Consider the following 20,290-nt stretch of genomic DNA (forward strand, 5'->3'; position numbering starts at 1 on the left):
CGCGCCCCTCCAACCACCGTGGCGCCAGCCCCCGTGCGTTTCGCTGCACCCGCCGCGCCCGTGCCCCTGCCCGTGCGCGCCCCTCCACCCACCGCGGTGCTGGTCCCCGTGCGTTTGGCTGCACCCGCCGCGCTCGTGCCCGTGCGTGCGCCCCCCTCAGCGGCATGGGACGCTGCCGTCGACCGCTACCTCTCAGCGGTGCCAGTTGCCGTCCTCCTGTGCCCCGCCCGTCGATCGCGCGACGACATGATGTTCAATTTACAAGTGAAGAACATTTTGTGCTTCCCTGAAGACTTCAACAACAGTGTCCCTGAGGACGACAACGACAACAACGGCGCGGCACGCCCCCTCCGCCGCCGCCGGAAATAGTTTTTTTAGGGTTCAATATTGTATCTCGAATTCTCGATCATATGAATATACATTCGCAGTGTGACTGAATGAAAGATATGGTTTGAACGAATCGTTTTTCTCTCTTAATGTACAGACTTGTCAAATGATTTTCTTTTGAAACAAACGTCAATGGTTTTTAAATATAAAACACTCATTGCAAAGGTTTTAGTTAGAACGCCCGTATGCAAACCGACAGCTTCCCCAGGAAGCCGAGGGAAAATGTGCCGAGCAGGATTTCTGCAGCTCTTGATCACAAACATTTTAGATAGAAGACCCGAATGCAAAGTGAGAGCTATGGTCTTCCCTCGCAATGCAGGATTTGTGCATCCCTTCAACGCAAACGATTGTTTTGGATGACCCGTGTGCAACCACATAGAAACAATTGGGTAAGATTTGCATCTTTCATTTTGGGTATGTTGCCATTTGTCAAACTAGAAATATTGACGTCTGTTTATCTAGTAATATTGCCATTTTTCAACCTTGTAACACTGTGATTTGTCAAAATATGTAGCTAAAAATCACTAGCACTATCTAATTTTTGCAACTAAAATCACTAGCATTGTTCATATGGACACCACCAGCAGGCGTGAGTTGATGGACGCATATGAAAATGTACCATTGATTACATACAACAAGCCATCAACCCACAACAACAACGAGGATACATGTTGGACTATAGATTATTTTCAACAAAACATTCTAGTAAGGTAAAGTTTTTCTCACACAACAAATAACAAAAGGGATGAAATAAACTTCAGCTCAACCACTCGTCGGCGTTGGAGACGCTTGCTTTGAACCAGAAGTGATTCTCTGGGAAGGGCCAACTACTGTCAATCTTGAGACCAATGCAAGACTGACCATCCAGGCTGAAGCGGCTTATGTCAGGACCCATATTGTGATGGTAGGGAAGCATAGCAATGACCAAGGTATAGATACAATTGCTTCTCATAAATGGTAGTAATGTTGTGTCAATAGAAGCTGGATCGCCTTTCACCATCATTGGATAGTTTTGTCCAAAGAAGAGCGAGTTTCCTCCAAGACTTTCAATACTGAACCAGGGAGAAGGTGTTGGCAGTAGTACACTAGTATCCACCCTGAATACCCTACAACGGATGTTGGAATAGGACAGGAGAGTGCGACCATACGAGCACCTGCTTCCTTAGTAACATCAGCAGTGCCCTGTATACAGATAAGAAGAGGTGATCCATCGGAATAAGTTGCTAGGCGCCACTGAATATATGGGTCCTACTCGTGATCATCAGCATCGTCATCTCCCCCTTTGTTATAAAAATTTTCAAGTATAGGTGGTGGAACGTTCACAGGACCTTGGAAACACAAGAAGGTTAATTATTAAAGGGAAACTAGCTAACCCGCATGCATGTGGATGAAACAATTATAATTATGGTGGAAGACAAACATACCGAAAGCATCAGTATTCCATGCAAAAACAGTGCCACGAGTGGTGGCAGCAAACACAAGACCCTCGCATTGAATTGCATCACAGTACTCATCCATGTACAGAAATTGATTTTTGAGCAATATCCATCGAGGCATGGAAGTAAGGACGGCAACAAGCTTGTCGAAGATAGCAACAACTTCATAGTTCGTGTAATCCCAAGAGCGGGTGGGAACTCGACAAATTGCTATCTTCCGTAGACGACAATCACCATGATCGTATTTGAACTCACATAGAATACCGGTGTACTTAACCTCTGGGCAGTCTGAGATTTTTGGAAGTGGAACCCGGTGACGAGTGTACACATTCACAAGTTCCCACTCGCAGTTGTACCCAATATAAACAACCCAATCTCCATTTGCGCCTGCCCAAGCCTTTCCCTCAAGCAATGGCATCTTAACATCACCCGTATCATTATCAAGTGGCATCAACTTGCACAAGGCGAGGCTTCCGTCATCCGCGCGCCAGTCAGCAGGATCATGGCGAAGAAGATAGGGAGATCAAATCGCTCCTGGACCCTTGGGTTCCTTGTAATGATGTTATTAGTTGAGTCGAGAATGGTCTTGAATGAACCTGCCATACTAGCCGAGGTGATGACATCGCACCGATCAATGAGTTCCTCCACCACGTCATCTTTCAGATCGGGGCAAGAATAACGGGGTTGTTTCCGGCATGTTCCCTCCATGGAGAAGATGATCGAACAATGGAAAAAGGAAGGGTGAAGGCAAATGGAGGGAGTAAGAGCGTGCGACAGCAGTTCCAAATCGAGAGGGAAAGGCGAAGAGGCGGTGGACGGTTGCCACGATACAAGAAGAGGCTAGTGGGGAGCGAATGGTTGCCACAGAGGTCACACACTGATGACAAGGCCGAGTGAACCGCATGTCGTATATCGCACACACCTTGATCTAGCTGACCGTTTCTTCTGTGTTTCCTAATCACAAACAGTTCATCCGAGTGAACCGTAGGCTGTACATCGCACACACCTTCATCTGGCTGCCCATTTCTTTTGTGTTTCCTAATCACAAACAGTTCATCCGAGTGAACCATATGTTGTATATCATACACACCTTCATCTGGCTACCCGTTTATTTTGTTCCTCCTCATCGCAAACAGTTAATTGAACTGAACATATGCTCTGCATCGCATACGCAACTAAAATCTGAACTGTGTTTGATGCATCCGCATCACAAATGTTTTGCACCTTTTTTGATGGTTTTTTTACAGCATTGTTTGCGACTATTGCATCGCACAGAGTTTCGTAGAAGGGTCTCTGATCGTAGTGTCGCGTTAGCAGCATCCTGCAGTAGTGTTAGTACGGCGGTAGCATTATAAAATGATCCCTTATTAAAATTTCAAGGTATAAGTGTTCTCCCTGAGTATGCACCATTGCGACAGTTCATCGTGCTGAGACACCACGTGATGATCGGGTATGATATAGGCTCTACGTTCACATACAACGGGGGCAAGACAGTTTTGCACATGCGGAATACTCGGGTTAAACTTGATGAGCCTAGCATGTACAGACATGGCCTCAGAACACTGGAAACTGGAAGGTCGAACGTGAATCATATAGTAGATATGATCAACATAGAGATGTTCACCATTGATGACTACTCCATCTCACATGATGATCGGACATGGTTTAGTTGATTTGGACCACCTATCATTTAGATGACTTGAGGGATGTCGACCTAAGTGGGATTTCTTAAGTAATATGATTAATTGAACTTAATTTATCATGAACTTGGTCCTGATAGTATTTGCATATCTATGTTGTAGATCAATAGCTCGCGTTGTAGCTCCCCTGTGTTTTTTGATATGTTCCTAGAGGAAACTAAGTTGAAATATGATAGTAGCAATGATGCGGACTGGGTCCGTGATTTGAGGATTATCCTCATTGCTGCATAGAAGAATTATGCCCTTGATGCACCGCTAGGTGACAGACCTATTACAGGAGTAGATGCAGATGTTATGAACGTTTGGCAAGCTCGATATGATGACTACTTGATAGTTTAGTGTGCCATGTTTCACGGCTTAGAACCGAGACTTCAAAAACGTTTTGAACGCCACGGAGCATACGGGATGTTCCAAGAGTTGAAATTGGTATTTCAGACTCATGCCCATGTCGAGAGGTATGAGACCTCTAACAAGTACTTTGCCTACAAGATGGAGGAGAATATCTCAACCAATGAGCATGTGCTCATAATGTCTGGGTACTACAATCACTTTAATCAAGTGGGAGTTAATCTTTCATATAAGATAGTGACTGACAAAGTTCTCTAGTCACTCTCACCAAGCTACTAGAACTTCGTCATGAACTATAATGTGCAAGGGATAAACAGAAAAGATTCCCAAGCTCTTCGCGATGCTAAAATCGGCGAAGCTAGAAATCAAGAAAGAACATCAAGTGTTGATGGTTAACAAGACCACTAGTTTCAAGACAAAGGGCAAAGGAAAAGAAAGGTAACTTCAAGAAGAATGACAAGAAAGTTGCCACTCCCATGAAGAAAGCCCAAAGGTAGACCTAAGCCTAAAACTGAGTGCTTCTACTACAAAGGGAATGGTCACTGAAAGCGGAACTACCCTAGATACTTGGTGGATAAGAAGGATGGCAAAGTGATCAAAGGTATATTTGATATACGTGTTATTGACGTGTACTTTACTAGTGTTTATAGCAATCCCTCGGTATTTCATACAGGTTCAGTTGCTAAGAGTAGTAACTCGAAATAGGAGTAGCAAAATAAACAGAGACTAGTTAAGGACGAGGTAACGATGTGTGTTGGAACTAATTCCAAGGTTGATACGATCACCATCGTACATTCCCTCTACCTTTGGGATTAGTGTTGAACCTAAATAAATGTTATTTGGTGTTTGCATTGAGCATGAATATGATTAGATCATGTTTATTGCAATACGGTTATTCATTTAAGTCAGAGAATAATTGTTGTTATGTTTATATGAATAAAACCTTCTATGGTCATACACCCAATGTGAATGGTTTATTGAATCTCGATTGTAGTGATACACATATTCATAATATTGATGCCAAAAGATGCAAAGTTGATAATGATAGTGCAACATATTTGTGGCACTGCCGTTTAGGTCTTATTGGTGTAAAGCACATGAAGAAACTCCATGCAGATGGGCTTTTGGAATCACTTGATTATGAATCGTTTGATACTTGCGAACCATGCCTCATGGGCAAGATGACTAAAACTCCGTTCTCCAGCACGAGCGAGCTAATGACTTATTAGAAATAATACATACCGATGTATGCAGTCCGATGAGTGTTGAGGCTCGCGGCGGGTATCATTATTTTCTGACCTTCACAGATGATTTGAGCAGGTATGGGTATATCTACTTGATGAAACACAAGTCTTAAACATTTGAAAAGTGTAAAGAATTTCAATGTGAAGTAGATAATCATCATAACAACAAAATAAAGTTTCTACGATCTGATTGCAGAGGCGAATATTTGAGTTACTGATACGTCTCCCATGTTTCTATAATTTTTTATTGTTCCATGCTATTATATTATCTATTTTGGATGTTTAATGGGATTTAATATACCTTTTTATATTATTTTTGGGACTAACCTACTAACCAAAGGCCCAGTGCAAATTGCTGTTTTTTTGCCTACTTCAGTGTTTCGCAGAAAAGGAATATCAAACGGAATCCAAACGAAATGAAACTTTCGAGGGAGTTACTTTTGGAACAAACGTGATCCAAGAGACTTGGAGTGGACCTCAAGAAAGAAGCGAGGAGGCCACGAGGCAGGAGGGCGTGCCCAGGGGGTAGGCGCGCCCCCCACCCTCATGGGCCCCTCGCAGCTCCACCGACGTACTTCTTCCTCCTATATGTAGCCATATACCCCGAAAACATCCAGGAGCACCACAAAACCCTATTTCCACCGTTGCAACCTTCTGTACCCGTGAGATCCCATCTTGGGGCCTTTTCCAGCGCTCCGCCGGAGGGGGAATCGATCACGGAGGGCTTCTACATCAACACCATAGCCTCTCCGATGATGTGTGAGTAGTTTACCACAGACCTTTGGGTCCATAGTTATTAGCAAGATGGCTTCTTCTCTCTCTTTGGATCTCAATACAAAGTTCTCCTCGACTCTCTTGGAGATCTATTCGATGTAATTCTTTTTGCGGTGTGTTTGTCGAGATCCAATGAATTGTGGGTTTATGATCAAGATTAGCTATGAACAATATTTGATTCTTCTCTGAAATCTCTTATGCATGATTTAATATCTTTGCAAGTCTCTTCAAATTATCAGTTTGGTTTGGCCTACTAGATTTGTTGGGGATATAACTATTTGAGTAAGCCGGCCAGGAGGGGCCGGGTTATGCAAATAGGACTAATCGTAAAGGAAGCCCAAGACCCAGCATGAGGATGGCGGTTCCTAGAGCTTAAGGCCCATAGAGACAAACCGCCGTAATGGCATGACTTGTAACATAAGGAGAGGTAACTAGTCACCGAGCCGGACACTGTTTATGAGCCGGCCGGGACTCTGTAGGCCGGAGGGCGTCAACCCGTGTATATAAGGGAACGACCCGCCGGCGGCTTAGGGCAAGAGACAACCAATCGAGAACCGGGCATAGCGTATCTCGCTCCCTGGTCATCGAAACCTCAAGCAATACCAACCCAACTAGACGTAGGCCTTCCTTCACCGCAAGGGGCTGAACTAGTATAAACCTTGCGTGTCCTTTGTCCCGATTAACCCCTTTAAGCTTCCTAGTTGCGATGGCTCCACGATTAAGTCCTTGCAAGAGGACATCTGCCGTGACAATTCCACGACAGTTGGCGCCCACCATGGGGCCAGCGCATGGTGGATTTGAGTTCTTGAAGGGCAGCTTCGAAGGGCTCAAGGGATACGCAGTTGGCCGGATGACCAAGAGTCGTCGCGGCAAGATCTACATCAACGACGAAGGCTGGGGCCCCAACGCCGGCTCAGTTGAGTACGGGTACCGGGTCCCCTTTGGCGGAATTCACGTCTTCATCGGCCGGATTGGTGAGCCGGGCCCTGAGCCGGACAGCTGCACCGGCCTCGTCGAGACGGCTCAGCGTGCGAAACTCGCCCGAGCTCAACCCGTCATGAAGCGTGCCTTTGTGGGTTGCATCCACGAAGGTGAACTTTCTAAAGGATCTGAAGGTGATGGAGAGCCGTCCGTCCTCTCTGACGTTGATTCGTCCGCCGCTCAACAGATTCGCTGTATCAAGTTCAAGATGGTGTGCTTGGGGGCTGTTCCGATGGCAGCACTATTCCTGACCCCTTAGAGTCGCCAAACTGGGCAGGAGTCTTCATGGCTGGTACTCAACCCGGCCAAAATTCTACGGCTTCAGCAGCGATAACGTCCGGGTTAGGAGCAGCCGGGGGAGGAGGCCCTGTGCGCTCACCGGCTCAGGTACTGATGGATCTCATGGATAAGCTTATGGCCTTGTTAACTGCTACAGTCGTCCCTGCGAACCAATCTGAGCATGAGGCAGAGGTGGCACAGGTTCGCGATGAGATCGCCTGGGCCAAGGAAACCTTAGCAGCTGAAGATACTAGATTAACCACAGAGCAGATGGCTTTGGACGCACGGGTGCAGCAACTTCAGGCAGAGGCCTTTCAGCTCGTGTTGAGCTTAAACGCATCTAATGAGGTAATGAGGAGGAGACATCAGAAAACTCAGTCCCATTTACCTCAGATTTATGATCCTCGGAATCTCTTTGCTACACCCGGGGCCGGCCCAAGCAACCCGCCAGGTGCAAATCAGTTTATGACATCCGGAGCGGGAGGCCCAGTCCAGCCTCCGGTGACGGCGCCTCTTCACGGCAATATGGCACCGCCCCATCATGTACCGATACCACAGGGTCACTTCTCCAACCTCATGGAGAACTTAATCACAGCATCAGCACGTTTGGCGGCTCTCTCAGTAGATGGTGATGATCCGACAGGGGTGGAAACTCGGAGGATCAGGGAACTTGTCCAAACAGCCCTGGCTCAGCAAGAGACCTACTCCTACAGCCGGGACAGGATTCACTCAACTCCTCCGCCTTGGTTAGCTCCGCCTCGTCAAAACCGGAACCTGAGTTACAGTAGACACATGGAGTCAGAGGCCTTGTCAAGTAGCGCTCAGCACCGGAACCAGCCCGGCGGGTATAACCTGGTTCAGGATCGGATACGTCAGGAGGACGAGCGGGCGGCTCAGCTAGCGGCTCAGCTAGCATCCCAACAGGACTCACCGGCTTATCCGACGACTTCCATTGAGGCGGGTATTGCTACTAGAACCGGAGGAGTTCCTTGTCTGGTACCGGCTCTACGTAATGTACGTCTGCCCAAGGATTTCAAGGGACCTCGAAAGGTGCTGAATTATACGGCCGATTTATAGCCTGGGGCGTGGATTGAAAGTTACGAGATGGCCATGGAGCTGCTGGAGGTTAGTGATGAAGCGATGGCTAAATACTTCACCATGATGTTGGACGGAACGGCCCGTTCTTGGTTAAAGGGTTTGCCACCCAATTCCATTAGTTCATGGGCGGAGCTAAAGGCCCGTTTTATCCAGAACTTCAAGGACACTTGCAAGCAGTCTATGTCGATTGTGGACCTGACAAATTGTAAGCAGGAGGAAGGTGAATCTACGACTCATTGGGTGCGCCGGGTCAAAGATATAATACACTCGTCTGACAAGATGGATGCCGGTTCAGCAGTTCTCATGTTGGAGAAGAATTGCCGCTTTGAGCCTCTAAGACAGAAACTGGGGCGCCTAAAGCGTGATTGCAACGATATGGGGACGCTGATGGCGGCTTTAGTCAAGTATGCCGATTCTGATAGTACCAAGGATCCCGCGTCTGATGAGGAAAAGACAGGGAAGGGAAAGAAGAACGGTAATGGAAAGGGTCAGCGGCATAACCCGGCGAGTCAAGGAGGCAATAAGCGTAAAGCGGACGGTAACCCGGAATTTGTGGCCAATGCACAGGGTAACAATCAGAAGCGGAAAGGAAAGCCACCCCCTCGGTTTGGCGGGTCAGGTCCATCTCTTGAGCAACTAATCAATGAGCCCTGCCCGAAACACGGCACCCGAGAACGACCAGCGACTCATTTATGGAAGGATTGCGCAATCATGAAGGCTTTCAAGAATTCTAATACGTTTGATGGCAATCAAGGCCCAGGCGGCGGCTTAGGAGCTGGCGGCTTTCATGGCCCGGGCGGCGGTTCAGGATCCGGTTTTCAAGGAAGCCAGGGTGGTTATAATCAACAGCAGTCTGGTCAAGGAGGTCAGCAGCAGCAGTCGGGTTATCAGAGCCATCCAAAACAGCTAAACAGTGGGTAGTATCATGTGTTCACCACAAGTTTGTGTAAACGTGATCAGAAAGTTCATTGGAGGGCGGTGAATTCTGTTGAGCCGGCAGTCCCTCGTTACTTGAGGTGGTCGGAACAGCCTATTGTCTGGAGCAGGGAGGATCACCCTCCCCGGGTTGATAATCTGGGTCAACTGGCCCTGGTAATGGCACCGCAGGTTGGTGGTTATAAATTTACTAAGGTGCTCATGGATGGAGGTAGCAGCATCAACATCCTCTATTACGAGACCTTTCGGCACATGGGCTTAACTGACAAGAATTTAAAGACTTCCAACACCGTCTTCCATGGAGTGGTGCCTGGTAAGTCGGTGTATCCTGTGGGTAAAATCGAGCTAGAGGTGGCCTTTGGAGACGAGCATGATTCTAGGGCGGAGAAGTTAACTTTTGAAGTGATCAAAATCAAGAGTCCATATCACGCTTTGTTCGGGCGGCCGGCTTATGCCAAGTTCATGGCGCGGCCGTGTTATGTTTATTTACAGCTCAAGATGCCGGGTTACAAGGGTACCATCACTGTGCATGGAAGCCGAAAGGTGGCCCTGGAATGCGAGGGAGGTGATGCGGCTTATGCCGAGTTTGTATGTGCAGCAGAGGAGCTCAAATTTTATCAAGATAACGTTGACCCGGCAGATATGACCTCCCTCAAGAAGCCGACTACGGAGCATGACCCGGCCATGAAGTTTAAATCGGCTGCAGAGACTAAGCTTGTTGATTTTACTCCGGGCGGTTCGTCTAAGCAATTCAGCATCAGTGCCAACTTGGATCCTAAATAGGAAAGCGCGCTCATTGAGTTCATCCGTGAGAACCGGGACATCTTTGCATGGAAGCCTTCTGACATGCCGGGTGTACCGGGAGGACTCGCTGAACACACTCTTAATATTGATCCGAAGTATAAGCCGGTCAGGCAGTTTCTGCGGCGATTCAATGAGGAACGACGAAAAGCTATAGGAGAAGAGGTCGCCCGGCTCTTGGCGGCTGGGTTCATTGTCGAAGTTTTTCACCCGGAGTGATTGGCTAACCCGGTGCTCGTGCTCAAGAAAAACGGCACCTGGCGGATGTGTGTGGATTACATGGACTTAAATAAAGCTTGTCCGGCTGATCCTTTCGCTCTCCCCCGGATTGATCAAATCATTGATGCTACAACGGGTTGTGCGCGTTTGAGCTTTTTGGATGGTTACTCTGGTTATCATCAGATCAAGATGGCAGTTAAGGACCAGGAGAAGACGGCTTTCATCACTCCGTTTGGAGCCTTCTGCTATGTGTCTATGCCTTTTGGGCTCAAGAGTGCCCAGGCGACTTATCAACGGTGTGTACAGAATTGTCTTCACAATCAAATTGGGCGCAATGTTCATGCTTATGTGGATGACATAGTGGTGAAATCCAGAGAGGCGGAAACCTTGATATCTGATCTCAGAGAAACCTTTGACAATCTCCGGGTTTACAAAATGATGCTTAACCCGGAGAAGTGTGTATTTGGTGTGCCTGCAGGCAAGCTTTTGGGATTCTTGGTCTCAAACAGGGGCATCGAGGCTAATCCGGAGAATATTAAGGCAATCACTTCTTTAGCTAAACCGGCATGTATCAATGATGTTCAGCGATTGGCGGGTCGTGTTGCCGCCTTAAGCCAGTTCATAAGCCGGTTAGGTGAGAAGGCCCTACCGTTGTACCAACTAATGAAGAAGGCAGACACCTTTGTCTGGAGTAATGCTGCTAATACTACTTTTGAGGATCTGAAGAGGCAGTTATCCGAGCCGCCAGTTCTTGCAGCTCCCATTGACAAAGAGCCTTTGCTATTATATGTGGTTGCTAATTCACGAGCCGTCAGTGTGGCAATTGTGGTAGAGCGCAAGGAGGCTGGTAAGGAACATCCGGTTCAACGGCCGGTTTATTATGTCAGTTAGGTACTCATCGAGTCAAAACAAAGATATCCTCATTGGCAAAAACTTGTTTACGGGGTATTCATGGCAAGCCGGAAGCTGAAGCAATACTTCCAAGGTCACCCTATCACTGTAGTAAGTTCTGCCCCCTTGGGAGACATTATTCAGAACAGAGAGGCTACAGGACGAGTCGCCAAGTGGGCCATCGAGCTCGGGCCTCATGGTCTGAAGTACGTACCATGCATTGCCATTAAGTCTCAAGCTTTGGTGGATTTCATCAATGACTGGACAGAGCTACGGGCACTTGAGAAGAAGCCCGATAACACTTATTGGACTATTCACTTTGATGGGTCCAGACAGTTGGAAGGCTCGGGGGCTGGAGTCGTGTTAACTTCCCCTCGAGGTGACAAATTTTGTTATGTGCTCCGGCTTATGTTTCCTTGTACTAACAATGCAGCTGAGTACGAGGCCCTACTCCATGGTCTCCGGATGGCCAAAGAGATGAATTTGAGCCAGGTAAGATGCTTGGGAGACTCAGACCTTGTGGCTCAACAGGTGTCAGGCAAGTGGGACTCTAAAGATCCCCTTATGGCGGCTTACCGTCGTGAAGTCGATGTTGTGGCTGGGCATTTCAAGGGTTATGCAGTGGAACACATTGGTCGAAGGAAGAATGAGGCAGCTGATGCCTTAAGCCGGCTGGGGTCTCAGCGTAAGCCGGTGCCGCCTAACACCTTTCTTGATGTTTTGCATAATCCTTCTGTTAAGTTACCTACAGAGGAAGATCTGGCAACACCAGACCCGGAGGCACAGCTGGTGGCGGCTCTCCACGTTATCCCAGATTGGACAGTGCCTTATTTGGCTTACATGACCTGGGGAGAGTTGCCTGAAGATGAGACCCTGGCAAGACAAATCGCCCAGCGGTCCAAGTCCATGATAGTTGTCAATGGCGAGTTACATCACTGCAGCGTCACTGGAGCATTTCAACGTTGCGTGTCACCTACAGAGGGTCAGGAGATCCTTCGTGAGATTCATGAAGGCGATTGTGGTCATCACGCCGGCTCAAAATCTCTTGTGGCCAAAGCTTTCCTTCATGGGTTTTATTGGCTGATGGCTCATGCTGATGCAGAAGACCTGGTCAGTAAGTGTTATGGATGTCAGAAATTTTCACGACGAGCCCATGTGTCGGCTCAAGAATTGAGGATGATTTCAATTACTTGGCCGTTTGCAGTCTGGGGGCTTGATATGGTCGGGCCTTTCAAAAGGTCTAAGGATAAAAAGACGCACCTCTTGGTAGTGGTTGACAAGTTCACAAAGTGGGTGGAGGCGGAGCCAGTCAGTAAGTGTGATGCAGCCACGGCGGTCCAGTTTATGAAAAAGGTGATTTTTCGCTTTGGTTGTCCGCACAGCATTATAACTGATAATGGCACTAACCTCTCCAAAGGAGCTATGGAAGAGTTCTGTCAACAAGAGCATATCTGGCTTGATGTTTCAGCGGTGGCTCATCCTCAATCCAATGGTCAAGAGAACGAGCTAATCAAGAAATCTTGAGGGGTATCAAGCCCCGGTTCTTGGTCCCCTTGCAGCGGATGCCGGGTTGTTGGGTGGAGGAGTTACCTTCTGTACTTTGGAGCATCAATACTACACCTAACAGATCTACGGGTTACACGCCTTTCTTTATGGTGTATGGAGCAGAGGCGGTCCTGCCAAGTGACATCTGTCATGACTCACCCCGTGTGGCGGCTTATTTGAAGAAGACAATGAAAAGGCTCGGCAAGACGCACTTGACCTGTTAGATGAAGAGCGAGACTTGGCAATAGCCCGCTCGAAGATTTACCAGCAACACCTGCGCCGCTACCACAGCCACCGGGTTAGGTCTAGAACCTTTCAGGAAGGCGACTTAGTGCTCCGACTCATCCAGGATCAATCTGACATGCACAAGCTATCCCCTCCTTGGGAAGGACCCTTTGTGGTCAGCAAGAATCTGAACAACGGATCATACTACCTTATCGACGTTCGGGAGCACAAAGACTCACGTAAGTCGGAGGAGGAGACTCGTCGGCCGTGGAATATCACTCATCTTCGGCCTTATTATACTTGAGCCATCAGCTCTAATGTGTATATACTTATGCTATGTATATTACAATAAAGCAGGACCTCTGTCCTTTTTTCCACTCCCAAAAAAAGGTTTATGTGTTTTCTTTGACAGGTGGTGGAGATAACCAAGGAGAAGCGGATCATATCTGAATCCGGCTTTCCTTTGGTCCGGCTTATGATCATATCTGAATCTAGCCGTGGTCACTTGGGGGCTTCCTGTTCAAACATAGGTCATATTTGAACCAAAGAGAACATAGCTATCGATACCCACTTGATCGGCATACTGCCAAACCCACTTGGGGGCTTCTTGATCATATTTGAATCATAGCTTAACCCCTTTGGGTCTGACATGGATCGTATTCGAATCAGCGTCATTAAACAACTCTTATGGTCACTTGGGGGCTTCCTGTTCAAACATAGGTCGTATTCGAACCAAAGAGAACATAGTTGTCGATACCCACTTGGTCGGCATCGCCACAGCCACTGGGGGCTAACAGATCATATCCGAATCTTAGCTTAACCCCTTTGGAACGGTTCACTGATCGTATTCGAATCAGAAACCCTTGAAATTTTGTTCATCATATTTTACAAGTATCAACATTGGATATCTTGCGACCCTCTTGAAAATACAATGGAATACATTGTAATCCTCCAGGATTAATATTGGTTACATCAGGTTGTTAAGTACCAGGTGAACTTTTATGTGCCAATTTTCAGGAGTTAAACTTACCCTTGGGGGTTGGCTTATATAAGCCGGAAAAGCCGCCGTAAGCATCACAGGGCAATGCAAGAAATTTCTGCAAAGGACATAACAGATTCATATAAACTACAAAGTGCATAGTGATGGCGGCTTATGCAAGTATTAAGGGCCATAAGCATGCGCAAAGGCATAGCAAAACTCAAAGTATTTTCTACTCTATTACAAGACTCCTCGAGTCTGAATGATGCGGCATTGTTTTTCTACAATGACATAAGCAGGTGGCGCCTAGCAATCTACTCTTGGGGTTGACTTGAAGCCTCCGGGTTATCCTTCTCCGCCTCTCCGCCGGCTACTTTGTCCTGGAAGGATGATGAGGCCTAGTCAATGCCACTCAAAGCCTTAAACTCAGCTTCATCATCTATTAAACCGGTTGGGTCGACTTCAGGGGCAAAGGTGTGCTTACGGATTGGAGGAATCAAGCTGACATCATCATAATGCGGCGTGGGGATTCTCCGACTCTCCTTGTCATAACCCGGCTGACACTTGGTGAGGTCAGTGTCGTTTCCAATTTGAGTGGCCATAGGGCGTATATCCCTCACGCAGGTGGTGAAATCCTTTTCATCAAATGGAGTGCCATCTTCCTTCAAACTTGGATACCCAAGAGCAATATCAGCGGGGTCTAGCTCTGGAAGCCACGCCTTGGCTCGGCTCAATGCGGCTATAGCTCCGGCTCTTGCAGATGCTCGTCTTAACTCTTGGATTCGCTGAGGTAGCACAGCAAGCCTCTTCAGCACATCTTGCAGGAGATGGGGAACATCATTTGATAAAGCCACAACGGCCAGAGCACGTTGTGACCCGGTGTAGAGTTGTTCCACCAGAGTATAAACTGCCTTCAGCTTGATCACCATGTTCTGCTTGAGATTTGTGCTCGTGGGGCCTGCGTTATTAAGCATAAGGTGAGCCTGTGGAAACAACTGAAATAGTCATTAAAGGAGTTTTGTGGTGTTTAAGCTTTAAGTAAGTCACTCACTAAAGATTGATGAGACCATTCGAGATATCTGGCGCTTTAAGCCGGACAGTTCGGCCGTTGCTTCCGCAAGCGATGCCTCTGCTGTCTCGGCCCGGGTCACCAGTGCGGCATTTTCATTAGCCCGGGTTTTCTTCTCCAAGTCAAAGTTCTTCTTCAATTTCTCTTGTTCAGAGACGCTGAACTCAAACTTGGAGTTGGATTTCTGGATTTCAAGCTCTTGAGCTGCCAGGCGATTCTTCAGTTCAGTAATCTCTGACTCAAAATGATTTATGGTGGCCTGCATTGATGCCGGGTTATAATCAGAATTACTTTAAGATCATATGAAGTCCCAAGCACTTTGCAAGCAAAGGTACTTGACACTTGGGGGCTAATGTATACTGAAGAACTCTCAATTACTACTCCGGTTCATGGAAATTAAGTCCCAAGCACTTTGCAAGCAAAGATGTTTGGCACTTGGGGGCTAATGTGTATCGCAAGTGCTACAACCGGGTTAAATATCTTTTTCCTAAGCCGGATAAGCAGTGCTAGGCAGTTTTCTAAAGTCTACAGCATATTTACTTATAAGCAATAGACTTGGTGGCTGGTATAGTAAGTATGGTTAAAGAAAGCTAGCATAAGTCATACCTCAGATTTTTGCTGTATCTGCTCCACCATGTCAATTTCCAGGTCATGGCTGCTATGCACTTGATTGATATAGCCGGAGACGATCTCTCCAATACTCAAATGAGTGTAGTCAGTGACATCCAGCTTGGCCTTTCGGCGTTCTAACAATTCCTCTTTAGCAGAACACTTGGCAAGTACAGTTGGCTGTGCCGGCTCAACAAACTGAGTCTTGAGAATCTCAACTTCCGGATCATCTGCCTTGGCGGGGCTAGGAGCCTCCGGGTTATCAGAATCGTTGAGGGTTTGCTCAGGAGACGGGTCAGAGGAAGATACAGGAACTTCATGAGATGGTTGAGGCGGCGGCTCGTGAGCAGAGGCGTCAGGAGCAGCTGTGCCCAGCTCCGATTCAGTCACAACCGGCTCTTGGGACGGCTTATTCTTTTTTGCCTTTTTGCTGGGCTTTACTTGCACACTGTGGGAAAGGTAGACAGGTTAAATACAAAAATATGAGTAAAATAAAGCATAGGGTACAACAAGTTTATATTACCCGGGAGCAGTTTTGAAGGCTAGCATGTTGGACTGCATAGACTCACTGGAGGAAGGTGAAGTATCCTGATAGTTGGAGTCAGAGGAATTGAGAGGCTGACGAATGAAACCCGCCAAGGGAAAAAGAAGGTGTAAATCGGAGGAGAGTTCCGCGTCTTTGCTGGTCCGGGTCTGCCTCCTGCTCTCATAAATCTGTCGCTTCAAAAGAAATTGAGGGTCTTCGTAAGCTAAAGGATGTGAAAATCTTACTTTCCGGGTTACTCTTCGGATTTTCAACCTCGGCAAAGGCTCTGAGTCGGAGGAGATTATAGTTACCTCTTCTTCAATGGCTTGGCTGTTGCCTGTATCCTCCTGAGAGGAATTAATGTCAATAACATGATGATAAAAGAGTCAGGGGAATTAGGAGTTACCTCTTCTTCATCATCATCAGTATCATCCAGTTTCATCATATCTGAGGCACTGGGTTTCCTCTTTCTTGAAGTTCCAGTCTTAGCGGTTCGTCTTTCGGCTCTTTTTGCCGCTCTGGCTTGTTTGGCAGCCTCATGGTCATACTTGACCTTCCAGAAGCCGCTATTTGCCTATGAATAAGGATAAAGGGTTATGAGTAAAGGTAAGGTATAACATAATAAAGATAATTGTGGAGGATAATAACTTACTGGAGGGGCCGGGTTCTTCCTGCAAAAAGGTAGTAAGCCGAAAGCATTGTTATTCACTGTGCCCTCTTTCAACAAAGACTGAGTTGTGGCTTCCACTACGTCATCTGGTAAGTCGTCAGGACTATGACGCTGAGGGTCATCTTTCTCGCCTGAATAATTACACATTAAGCCGGGGCGGCGGCTTAATGGAATTATTCTCCAAGCAACCCAGACTCGGACCAGGTCAATGCCATCTAAGACGTTCCCTAAAAGAGCTTTAATCTTCTTGATCTTGGGGCTAAGTGGCAGACATTCAACAGCAGTCAACTTATCCGGCAGCGGGTGAGTAGGTTCAAGGCGCAATGCACGGAAGCCGGGCAGCGGGTTTTCACTAGCCGGAGAAGTATCTTGGCAGTAGAACCATGTCTGGTTCCAGTCCTTTGGATGACTCGGCAATTCAGCATAAGGGAACAGGCAGTCTCTCCGCCTTTGAATCGATATGCCACCAAGCTCCAGACTGGGCCCGTTGGCCCGCTCATTCCGCCGATTCAAATAGAACAATTCCCTGAACAAAAGTAGGCTGGGTTCTTCTCCAAGGTAGACCTCACAGAAAACTTGGAAGTTGCAGATATTTGACACGGAATTGGGCCCGATGTCTTGAGGTCTTAAGTCAAAGAAGTGCAGAACGTCTCTAAAGAATTTTGAACCGGGAGGAGCAAATCCCCGGCTCATGTGATCAGTAAAAATGATCACCTCCCCTTCCTTGGGTTGAGGTTTCTCTTCAGATGGTTCTAGAGCACGATAAGACATGATATCCTTCTTGGGCAGATGGCCAGACTTTACAAACTCGGACAGTTTGCTCTCTGTAACAATGGATGGGACCCAGTTGCAGGTAACCGGAAGTTTAACAGCTTTGGGTGCCATTGGGTAAATTGAAGCCTACAACAAGATAAAGGAAATTTTTCCGGTTCATTATAACCCGGAGAATAAACATTATTGGGTTATTTAAGATGGCGGCTTAAGAAGGGGCCTAATGACATACAGGTAACTATGTGATAATGTTTAAACAGCTGCAGGTATTAAAGATGATTAAGGTTTTCTTAAGTCGCCAGAGGCAAGCGGTGCTGACAGCCGGTACTATCTTAAACCGGCTACACGGACTACTATGGCTGAAACAGAGTCAACAGACGCAGTTTTTTTTGGCTAAGTGTGGAACAAACAGGTTTCACAAGTTGCAATCATTATTTTGGATCAAACGATGCTCTGGAAAGGAAAATATTTCTAGACCTAAAACAGTACAGAGAAGTTCATATACTCGCGGAGGGCTTCCAAAACAAGGGAAATGAGATCTGTTCTCATACAGGATAAGCACAAACATTTTCCGCAGCAGTTCTAAGTTGTTTTTATAATCTAAGCAAGGCATTAGAGGTGAGAACTAATGGAGGTTTGCGTCGGGCGGCGATGAACGACGACGAACTCAAGACGGCTTCAATGCAGATCTGAGAAGGGGGAAAAGAGGAACTCGCAGATGCGGAAGAACTGCAGAGGGTCACCGTCGTTTTCTTGTCAGAATCAGGGTGATGCAGCGGCCTGAGTTAGTGAAGACGAGGGGGTCAACGGCGGCGGCGGCGGAGCTTGAGCAGCAAAGAAGGAGGTGCGAGGAGGAAGACGACTGAAGGAAATGAAAAAGACCTAGGTCGCATCTATTTATAAGGAGGGGTCGACCAAGACGGCGTGAGAAATGAGGAGACAGAATATCATTTCACAACGACCCCGACGCCTCGATTTTCGGGATGGTCAGTTAAGGCAAAGATCCATTGAAGATATGATGAAATAAGATAAGGATTTAATTAAAAGATGATGTCACGGTGGGTTAACCCGGATCCAGAAGATGACGTCACAATGGGTTATGACCTTTTCACGAATAGAAGACAGAAGGACTGATTCTTAAAGGTATTTTAAGATTGACATGAACCGGTCCAAATCAATCTGGGGCCTAATGTTGGGGATATAACTATTTGAGTAAGCCGGCTAGGAGGGGCCGGGTTATGCAAATAGGACTAATCGTAAAGGAAGCCCAAGACCCAGCGTGAGGATGGCGGTTCATAGAGCTTAAGGCCCATAGAGACAAACCGCCGTAACGGCATGACTTGTAACATAAGGAGAGGTAACTAGTCACCGAGCCGGACACTGTTTATGAGCCGGCCAGGACTCTGTAGGCCAGAGGGCGTCAACCCGTGTATATAAGGGAATGACCCACCGGCGGCTTAGGGTAAGAGACAACCAATCGAGAACCGGGCATAGCGTATCTCGCTCCCTGGTCATCGAAACCTCAAGCAATACCAACCCAACTAGACGTAGGCCTTCCTTCACCGCAAGGAGCTGAACTAGTATAAACCTCGCGTGTCCTTTGTCCCGATTAACCCCTTTAAGCTTCCTAGTTGCGATGGCTCCACGATTAAGTCCTTGCAAGAGGACATCTGCCGTGACAATTCCACAACAAGACTAATTTTTCTTACAATGGGAGAAGTGCTTAGCTTTGGGTTCAATCTTGCGGTGTCCTTTCCCAGTGACAGCAGGGGCAGCAAGGCATGTATTGTATTGTTCCCATTAAGGATAAAAATATGGGGTTTATATCATATTGCTTGAGTGTATTCCTCTACATCATGTCATCTTGCCTAATGCGTTACTCTGTTCTTATGAACTTAATACTCTAGATGCATGTTGGATAGCGGTCGATGTGTGGAGTAATAGTAGTAGATGCAGAATCGTTTCGGTCTACTTGTCGCGGACGTGATGCCTATATACATGATCATGCCTAGATATTCTCATAACTATGCGCTTTTCTATCAATTGCTCAACAGTAATTTGTGCACCCACCGTAGAATTTGCTATCTTGAGAGAAGCCACTAGTGAAACCTATGGCCCCTGGGTCTATCTTCCATCATATTATTTCCCTATTTACTTGCTATTTCTATAGTTGTTTATTTGCAATATTTATTTTCCAATCTATATAATAAAAATACCGAAAATATTTATCTTATTATCTTTATCAGATCTCACTTTCGTAAGTGACCGTGAAGGGATTCACAACCCCTTTATCGCGTTGGTTGCGAGGTTCTTGTTTGTTTGTGCAGGTACGAGGGACTTGCGTGTAGTCTCCTACTGGATTGATACCTTGGTTCTCAAAAACTGAGGGAAATACTTACGCTACTGTGCTACATCACCTTTCCTCTTCAAGGGAAAACCAACGCAAGCTCAAGAGGTAGCAAGAAGGATTTCTGGCGCCGTTGCCGGGGAGATCTACGCACAAGTCAAGACATACCAAGTACCCATCATAAACTCTTCTCCCCCGTATTACATTATTTGCCATTCGCCCCTCGTTTTCCTCTCCCCCACTTCACCTTTGTCGTTTTCTTCGCCCCTCTTGCGTACATCCTTCTGTTTGCTCGTGTTAGCATGTGCCTTCTATTTGCTTGCATCTTCGCTTGCTAAAAATCTATTGATATGGATCCTCATCCTCTTGCTAATATTTTTAAAAGATCCAATTATGATGAACCAATTGCTAGTGAGTTGAGTGCACTAGATTATCTTTATGAGGTTTTGCTTGAA

The sequence above is a fragment of the Triticum dicoccoides genome, chromosome 4A (genome assembly GCF_002162155.2).
Source record: "Triticum dicoccoides isolate Atlit2015 ecotype Zavitan chromosome 4A, WEW_v2.0, whole genome shotgun sequence".
In the NCBI taxonomy this organism is placed as follows: Eukaryota; Viridiplantae; Streptophyta; class Magnoliopsida; order Poales; family Poaceae; genus Triticum; species Triticum dicoccoides.